Source organism: Rhinopithecus roxellana, chromosome 7 (genome assembly GCF_007565055.1).
Source record: "Rhinopithecus roxellana isolate Shanxi Qingling chromosome 7, ASM756505v1, whole genome shotgun sequence".
NCBI lineage: Eukaryota > Metazoa > Chordata > Mammalia > Primates > Cercopithecidae > Rhinopithecus > Rhinopithecus roxellana.
In genome coordinates, this window is record NC_044555.1 from 21,727,416 (window position 1) to 21,736,768 (window position 9,353).

The following is a 9,353-nucleotide window of genomic DNA, read 5'->3' on the forward strand; positions in this document are numbered from 1 at the left end:
CATAGTTGATCATCTCTACCTTGCAACCCTTTCTTCACTTGGTTTCCCAAGACACCACACTCTCCTCATTTCTCTTCTTCATTGGCCACTGTGCAAAGCTGTCAGTTCTCTTGAAACTGCTTTGTGGGTTCAATGCAGATCCAACCACAATTCCAATAGAGTTTTGCCTGTGTGCAGATCATGACACATTAATTCCTAAATTTATGTAGAAGTGCCAAGACTAGCCAGGACACATACTTATTGTGGTAGTATATTCAGATGGCACGATATTTTTGCAAGAGTAGACAAGTAGACCAATAAAAGACTATTGATCTCAGAAACAGTGGAGACACACTCATGTGTAGACACAGAACTGGTGACCACGGAGGTGTCTTAGGTCAGTGGGGGAATGATTGGATTTTGAATAAATACAACAATTGGTTACCTGCATTGAAAAATACGATCTTGGATCCCTACTTTACAACAGAAATAAAAATAATTCTAGGTGGGCTTAAAGCCTAAATGTGAAGGGCAAAACCAAAGCGCTTTAAGAATACAATAAGGCAGGGCCAGGCCTTGTGGCTCACTCTTGTAATCCCAGCACTTTGGGAGGTCGAGGTGGGCGGATCAGGAGTTTGAGACCAGCCTGGCCAACATGGTGAAACCACGTCTCTATTAAGAATACAAAAATTAGCTGGGCATCCACCTGTAGTCCCAGCTGCTTGGGAGGCTGAGATGGGACAATCACTTGAACTCGGGAGGGAGAGGTTGCAGTGAGCCGAGATGGCACCACTGCACTGCAGCCTGGGCCACAGATCAAGACTCCATCTCAAAAAAAAAAAAAAAAAAAAAAAAAAAAAAAAAAAAAACAATAAGGCAAAATACCTTCATATACTCATGGTAGCAAAGTTTTCCATCATGACACAGAAACATTAACCATAAATGAAAATTATGAAACATTCAGTGACTTTAAAATTAGGAATGTCCATTGACCAAAAGACACCACAAAGAGAGTGAAAACATTATGTAGTAGGTTGCTATGAATAAAAGCAAAACAAAAAAAAAGTGAAAACACGTGACAAATTGGGAGGAGATAATGGAATCATGTATAACTGATGAAGGGCTCAAACCTGGAATACATTAAGAGAAACTAGGTGTGCCAATAAGCATCTAAATAAATTATGGTATATTCACAGAATGGAATATTGTTTAATGAGAATGGAAGATCCATAACTGCACAAAAGCATACAGATGAATCACAAAAAGCCAAACAAAAGCTTCCACACTGATCCATTTATGCGAAGTTCTCAAGCAGGCAGAACTCATGAATTACCACCTAAGTGGTAACATTGTAAAGAAAAGCAAGGGGCTGATTACCAGAGTCAGGATAGTGTTCACCTCTGGCAGAGGGAGGGATGTGGCTGAGAAGGGGCCCGGAGGATTTCTGGGATGTCAATAATGGTTCACTGCTTGACCTGGAAGACTGTTCATGGATGTGCAATTTATTCATCGTCATTAAAACAGATTTATGGACCAGGTGTAGTGGCTCACACCTGTCATCCCAGCACATTGGGAGGCCGAGACAGGCAGATCATTTGAGGTCAGGAGTTCAAGACCAGCCTGGCCAACGTGGGGAAACCCTGTCCCTATTAAAAGTATAAAAATTAGCCGGGTGTGGTGGTGGGCGCCTGTAATCCCAGCTACTTGAGAGGCTGAGGCAGGAGAATCACTTGAACCCAGGAGGTGGAGGTTGCAGTGGGCTGAGATCACACCACTGCACTCCAGTCTGGGCAACAGAGCGAGACTCTTGTCTCAAAAACAACAACAACCCCCCCGCCCCATACATTTAGGTTTTATACACTTACCCACAGACCTCAAAAGTGAAGCAGAGTGCAGTGTGAAGTGGGAGTAGCATGAGTGTCTGAGACTCCTGCACACATGCTTGCAGAGACTTCAGTCTCCTGGTGTGAACCACACAGTGTAGGCGGCCTCCTTCCTGCAGAACCATCCCTGGGCTCCAGGTCTTGCCTTCTGTTTGTGGAGATCGCCTGGTGGGGAATCCTCTATCGTGTGCCCCTGACACCAGCCATAGAGCGGGGCCTCTCGGGATGGATAGGACCTGCCCATTTTGTCCTCAGATGTTGGGGTCCATCTCCCCTCAGGCCTAATTCACACCCACAATAGCCCAGGACATATGGACTTTGGGACCTGGTGGGCCTCATAAAAGCCTAGAACCCCAAGCCCTGGTGGTGTGACCTTGGGCAAGTCACCTGTCCTCCACCAGCCTCAGTTCCCCATTCATAAAGGGGGCTAATGCCTGCCAAGCAGGGTAGGTGCAGGCTTTGGGGAAAACGTGTGTACTGCCCTCCTCCTGAGCCCACGTTAGACAGGTCTTGTAGTCAAGGCAGGGTAAGAGGGTGGACAGGAGCAGGGGCTGGAGCAACACAGGTTGGGACTAAATTGCCCTGGGTCACACGGTGGGCAAGTGGCTTCAGCCCTCTGTGCCTCCCTTTGCTCATCTGTCATCAGGGTAATAACTTTCCCTCCTCATAGGGTTAAGTGAGGGAGAGGTGAGATGAGTCTTCAGTCACCGAGCAGCGCCAGGCACAGGGCAAGACTGAGTACATGCCTATTGTCATCCCCACTGGCTGGAGCTCTTGCAATCACTGTTATGCCCCCACCCTGCCCTCTCCCATTAATCTGTTAATGTGGTGAATTACATTGATAAGTTTGTACATCTGTCTTTTAAAATTGAAATGCAGTCTCGTTCTGTCACCCAGGCTGGAGTGCAGTGGCACAATCACGGCTCACTGCAGCCTCAACCTCTGGGTTCAAGTGATCCTCTGACCTCAGCCTCCCGAGTAGCTGGGACTACAGGCACATACCACCATGCCCAGCTACTTTTTGTATTTTTAGTAGAGACAGGGTTTTGCCATGTTGCCCAGGCTGGTCTTGAACTCCTGAGCTCAAGCCATCCACCTGCCTCAGCCTCCCAAAGTTTTGGGATTACAGGCATGAGCCACTGCGTCCAGCCTACTTTTCTTTCTCTCCCTCTCTCTCTCTTTCTCTCTCTCTCTCTTTCTTTTTCTTTCTTTCTCTTTCTTTCTTTCTTTTCTTTTCTTTTCTTTTCTTTTCTCTTTTCTTTTCTTTTCTTTTCTTTCTCTTTCTTTCTTTCTTTCTTTCTTTCTTTCTTTCTTTCTTTCTTTCTTTCTTTCTTTCTTTCTCTTTCTTTCCCTTTCTTTCTTTCTTTCTTTCTTTCTTTCTTTCTTTCTTTCTTTCTTTCTTTCTTTCTTTCTTTCTTTCTTTTCTTTCTCTTTCTTTCTTTCTTTCTTTTCTTTCTCTCTCTCTCTCTCTCTTTCTTTCTTTCTCTCTTTCTTCTTTTCCTTTTCTTTCCTTTTCTCTTTTCTCTTTTTTTTCTTTTGTTTTGTTTTGTTTCCTTTTCTTTTCTTTTCTTTTCTTAATGGAGTCTCGGTCTTTCTCCCAGCCTGGAGTGAGGTGGAGCATTTTCAGCTCACTGTAACCTCGGCCCCCTGGGTTCAAGAGATTCTCCTGCCTCAGCCTTCTGAGTAGCTGGGATTATAGGCATGCGCCACCATGCTCGGCTAATTTTTGTGTTTTTAGTAGAGACGGGATTTTGTTTTTAGTAGCTGGGATTACAGGCACCTGCCACCACGCCCAGCTAATGTTTTTATATTTTTAGTAGAGATGGAATTTCACCACATTGGCCAGGCTTGTCTCGAACTCCTGACCTCAGGTGATCCATCTGCCTCGGCCTCCCAAAGTGCTAGGATTACAAGCATGAGCCACTGCGCCTGGCCCTACTTTTCTTTCTAAAAATTTTAGTGGCCAGTCACTAGATAAACTCTACTTCTATCACCCATTTACAGGTGAGGGCCTTCCATGTTCTTATCGGCCCTGAGCTCAGCCCTTTGCCGAGGACTTCCTGGTCTGCTTCTCCCTCCTCCTTGTGACTAGGGCCAGCATCTTAGTTTCACAGTGGCCCCATCTCTCTGTCCTCAGCCCTCAGCCCTGCTGTCACCCACCTGCATCCTACAACCCCTCTGCTTCCCCTCCTCAGTGTTTTTTGTCCAGGGTGAGACCAAGTCCAAACCTGAGCTTCCTGCTAAGTCAAAGTCACTTTTTCCTTTCAGTCAGGGAAGCCTGACTGAAGCCTCTGGTCCCACAGTGAGGTCTTGGTGTCTCCAGGAACAGCGCAGCCATGGACGGTCACTCTACAGCGATACCTGCCTTTGTCAGCAGGGGGCATCTTATCTCCAAGACAGGGAAAGCCTCAGAGAAGACAGTCTTAAACATTCACTGCTTTGACAAACCTGACAAAAGCAAGAAATGGGGAAAGGATTCCCTATTTAATAAATGGTGCTGGGAAAATTGGCTAGCCATAAGTAGAAAGCTGAAACTGGATCCTTTCCTTACTCCTTATACGAAAATTAATTCAAGATGGATTAGAGACTTAAATGTTAGACCTAAAACCATAAAAACCCTAGAAGAAAACCTAGGTAATACCATTCAGGACATACGTATGGGCAAGGACTTCATGTCTAAAAACCAAAAGCAACGACAACAAAAGCCAAAATTGACAAATGGGATCTAATTAAACAAAAGAGCTTCTGCACAGCAAAATAAACTACCATCAGAGTGAACAGGCAACCTACAGAATGGGAGAACATTTTGCAATCTACTCATCTGACAAAGGGCTAATATCCAGAACCTATAAAGAACTCAATCAAATTTACAGGAAAAAAACAACCCCATCAAAAAGTGGGCAAAGGATATGAACAGGCACTTCTCAAAAGAAGGCATTCATACAGCCAACAGGCACATGAAAAAATGCTCATCATCACTCGCCATCAGAGAAATGCAAATCAAAACCACAATGAGATACCATCTCACACCAGTTAGAATGGCAATCATTAAAAAAACAGGAAACAACTAGGTGCTGGAGAGGATATGGAGAAATAGGAACACTTTTACACTGTTGGTGGGACTGTAAACTAGTTCAACCATTGTGGAAAACAGTGTGGTGATTCCTCAAGGATCTAGAACTAGAAATAGCATTTGACCCAGCCATCCCATTACTGGGGATATACCCAAAGGATTGTAAGTCATGCTGCTATAAAGACACATGCACACGTATGCTTATTGTGGCACTATTCATAATAGCAAAGACTTGAATCAACCCAAATGTCCATCAGTGACAGACTGGATTAAGAAAATGTGGCACATATACACCATGGAATACTATGCAACCATAAAAAAGGATGAGTTCATGTCCTTTGTAGGGACATGGATGCAGCTGGAAACCATCATTCTCAGCAAACTATAGCAAGAACAGAAAACCAAATACTGCATGTTCTCACTCATAGGTGGGAATTGAACAATGAGATCACTTGGACACAGGAAGGGGATCATCACACACCGGGTCCTATTGTGGGGAGGGGGTGGGGGAGGGATAGCATTAGGAGATATACCTAATGTAAATGAAGAGTTAATGGGTGCAGCACACCAACATGGCACATGTATACATATGTAACAAACCTGCAGGTTGTGCACATGTACCCTAGAACTTAAAGTATAATAATCAAAACAAAACAAAACAAAACAAACAAAAAAAACATTCACTGCTTATAGGGTCACAGGCCTCAGGGTACATGAGCTGCATGCTGGGCGTCCCTCGGAGCCTCCCTCTATGCATGTGGACAGGTGGGGGCAGCCGAGGGCCTGGCTTTTACTGTTGTTCAGGGTCTTGTACAGATGACTCTCCTCCTCCTCTTCCTCTTTCCTTCTATCAGGAACTCATTTCCATCACTAAAGAGAGGTTCTCATATTTTTAATCCTCTTTATCTCACTTAAAGGGTCCATTATAGGATTTTTCCACAAGATGCACTGGCTCTGAGGCCCGTGCCCAGGGCAGGTCAGGCTATATAGGTTGGCCAGGTCGGCCAGGTTTGCTGAGGGTACTAGCCTGGATCCTGAAGACACTGGAGACAGCCCCAACAGAGCCTGGGGCTCAGGAAAAGGCCACCAACCCCCCAGCCTGATCCCCAGCTCCATCTCCACCCAGTCCTCTCCCAGGGCCTGAATGCCAGGTCTAGAAGCTCCAGGCCTGGTGGTCTGGGGGAGACACAGGCCGGGAGGATCCCTCGAAAGAGGAGGCAGGAGACAATCTCTGTACGGCTTGAGGGGGTGCACAGCTGTGGGGTGAGGCACGGCCCACCCAGCACAGGCTCACTGACCTGCTGTGTAGCTGCAGGCCCAGCTGCTGCCCTCTATGGGCCTCAGTCACCTCACCTGTGCAATTACACCCCTGACATGCAGGAGATGCTCGTGAATGGAGGGGAGCCGAGGCATTGAGAAAGCAGATTTGGCCCAAAAGGAGGAGGAGCAGGTCAGGGTTGGTGGGAAAGGACAGATGCGGCCACCTTAGGCATGGCCAGGGGCTGCCTTCCTCAAAGTGCTCAGGACAGTCAGGCGGGGGAGGTTCTGAGTCTATGAGCAGAACCGTGGGCTGGGGACCAGGCGAGTTGTCTCTGTAGTGTTCTGGGGTGGCCAGCCTGTGCCACTGTTCCTTCCTGTTTGTCCTCATCTCTGCCCATGGGGAGCCCCACGATGCTCCAAGAGCTCACAGTGAGCTCACTGTGAGTTACTGCGACCCACATGCAGTCATTAGAGCCGTGCGTCATCATCACAACAGCCATCAGGTTAGCACTTGGGTAATTTATCTAAATAACGACTCACCTGTTCTGACGTGATTTGCACGATATGCCATCATTTATTATTATCCTTCTATTGGATGTTTAGGTAGTGTTCGATTTACTTTTTTACCACTATAAACTATCTGTGGTGAGCATTGTTTCCCATACACGTAAACTTGGGAGAGACACAGGAAAGTTTATATAGTAAAACTATTTGTAATAGCAAAATACTGGGAAAAAAACAATTATACATCATCAGGAACTGCATAAGTAAATTGTGCTATATTGACATCATGGAATACTACACAGCTATGAGATGGAGTGAACTAAGGTACACAAAGATACAATGTTAAGTGAAAGAAGCCAGATACAAAAGAGGAGATGATATATGCTTTTCATATATGGCTTAAAACCAAACAAAACTAGTATTTAGGCATACATACACCTGTGTTAAAACAGTTTTACAGAAAACAAGGATTCTGGCCAGGCACCGTGACTCATGTCTGAAATCCCAGCACTTTGGGAGGTCGAGGTGGGAGGATCACTTGAGTCCAGGAGTTTGAGACCAGCCTGAGCAACATGGCGAACCCCATCTCTACAAAAAATACAAAAATTAGCTGAGCATGGTGGCATGTGCCCATAGTCCCAGCTACTTGGAGGTGGAGGAGGGAGGATCGCTTGAGCCTGGGAGGCAGAGGTTGCAGTGAGCCAAGATCAGGCTACTGCACTCCAGCCTGGGTTAAAGTATGAGACCCTGTCTCAAAACAACAACAACAACAATAACGACAACAACAACAAGCAACCAAACAAGCAAAACCCCACACAAGGATTTTCAACTGCTTGATTGATACAATTTAAAAAATTTAGGCCAGGTGTGGTGGCTCACGCCTGTAATCCCAGCACTTTGGGAGGCCGAGGCGGGCAGATCACGGGGTCAGGAGATTGAGACCATCCTGGCTAATACAGTGAAACCCCGTCTCTACTAAAAATACAAAAAATCAGCCAGGCGTGGTGGCGGGCGCCTGTAGTCCCAGCTACTCGGGAGGCTGAGGCAGGAGAATGGCGTGAACCTGGGAGGCAGAGCTTGCAGTGAGCCGAGAGTGTGCCACTGCACTCTAGCCTGGGCGACAGAACGAGACTCCGTCTCAAAAAAAAAAAAAAAAAGAAAAGGAAAAATTTGTTTAAAAAATTGCCACAGCAGAATTGACTTTGGGGGAGTTTCTATGAATCTTAATAAGTGTAGATTCATGTAACCACCTCTGTAATCAGTATTCAGAACAGCTCCATCACCCTAAAGAACTCCATTGTGCCTCCCCTTATAGTCACTCCCTCCCCTCATCCCCTCACCCACGCAACACTCCATCACTACATTTTTTTTTTTTTTTTTTTTTTTTTGAGACAGGGTCTCACTCTGTTGCCTAGGCTGGAGTGCAGTAGTGCGATCAACAGCTCACTGCAGACTTGACCTCCTGGGCTCAAGTGATTCTCCCACCTCAGCCTCCCGAGTAGATGGGACTACAGACACATGTGCCACCACACCCAGCTAAATTTTGTATTTTTTGTAGAGATGGGGTTTCGCCATGTTGCCCAGGGGTCTCGAACTCCTGAGCTCAAGTGATCCACCAACCTCCGCCTGTCAAAGTGCTGGGAGTACAGGCGTGAGCCACTGCAGCTGGTCAGGCCTTTCAATTATAATGTTGAGTAGCAGGAGTGAAGTGGACATTCTTGCCTCATTTCTGATCTTAGGGAGAAAGCATTTAGTTTTTCTCTATCAAGTATGATCTAAGCCGGGCATGGTGGCTCATGTCTGTAATCCCAACACTTTGGGAGCCTGAGGGGGGTGGATCATGAGGTCAGGAGATCAAAACCATCCTGGCTAACACAGTGAAACCCTATCTCTACTAAAAATACAAAAAATTTAGTCAGGCATGGTGGCGGGCGCCTGTAGTCCCAGCTACTTGGGAGGCTGAGGCTGAGAATGGCGTGAACCCTGGAGGTGGAGCTTGCAGTGAGCTGAGATCGCGCCACTGCACTCCAGCCTGAGCGACAGAGCGAGAATACGTCTCAAAAAAAAAAAAAAAAAGTATGATCTAAGTTGTAGTTTTTTTTTTTTTGGTGCATGCTTTATATCAGGTTAAGAAAGTTATCTTTTTGTTTGCTAAGAGTTTTTTTAAGATCATGAATCAATACCTAGGAATCCAACTTACAAGGGATGTAAAGGACCTCTTCAAGGAGAACTACAAACCACTGCTCAGTGAAATCAAAGAGGACACAAACAAATGGAAGAACATACCATGCTCATGGATAGGAAGAATCAATATCGTGAAAATGGCCATACTGCCCAAGGTTATTTATAGATTCAATGCCATCCCCATCAAGCTACCAATGAGTTTCTTCACAGAATTGGAAAAAACTACTTTAAAGTTCATATGGAACCAAAAAAGAGCCCGCATTGCCAAGACAATCCTAAGTCAAAAGGACAAAGCTGGAGGCGTCACGCTACCTGACTTCAAACTATACTACAAGGCTACAGTAACCAAAACAGCATGGTACTGGTACCAAAACAGAGATATAGACCAATGGAACAGAACAGAGTCCTCAGAAATAATACCACACATCTACAGCCATCTGATCTTTGACAAACCTGAGAGAAACAAGAAA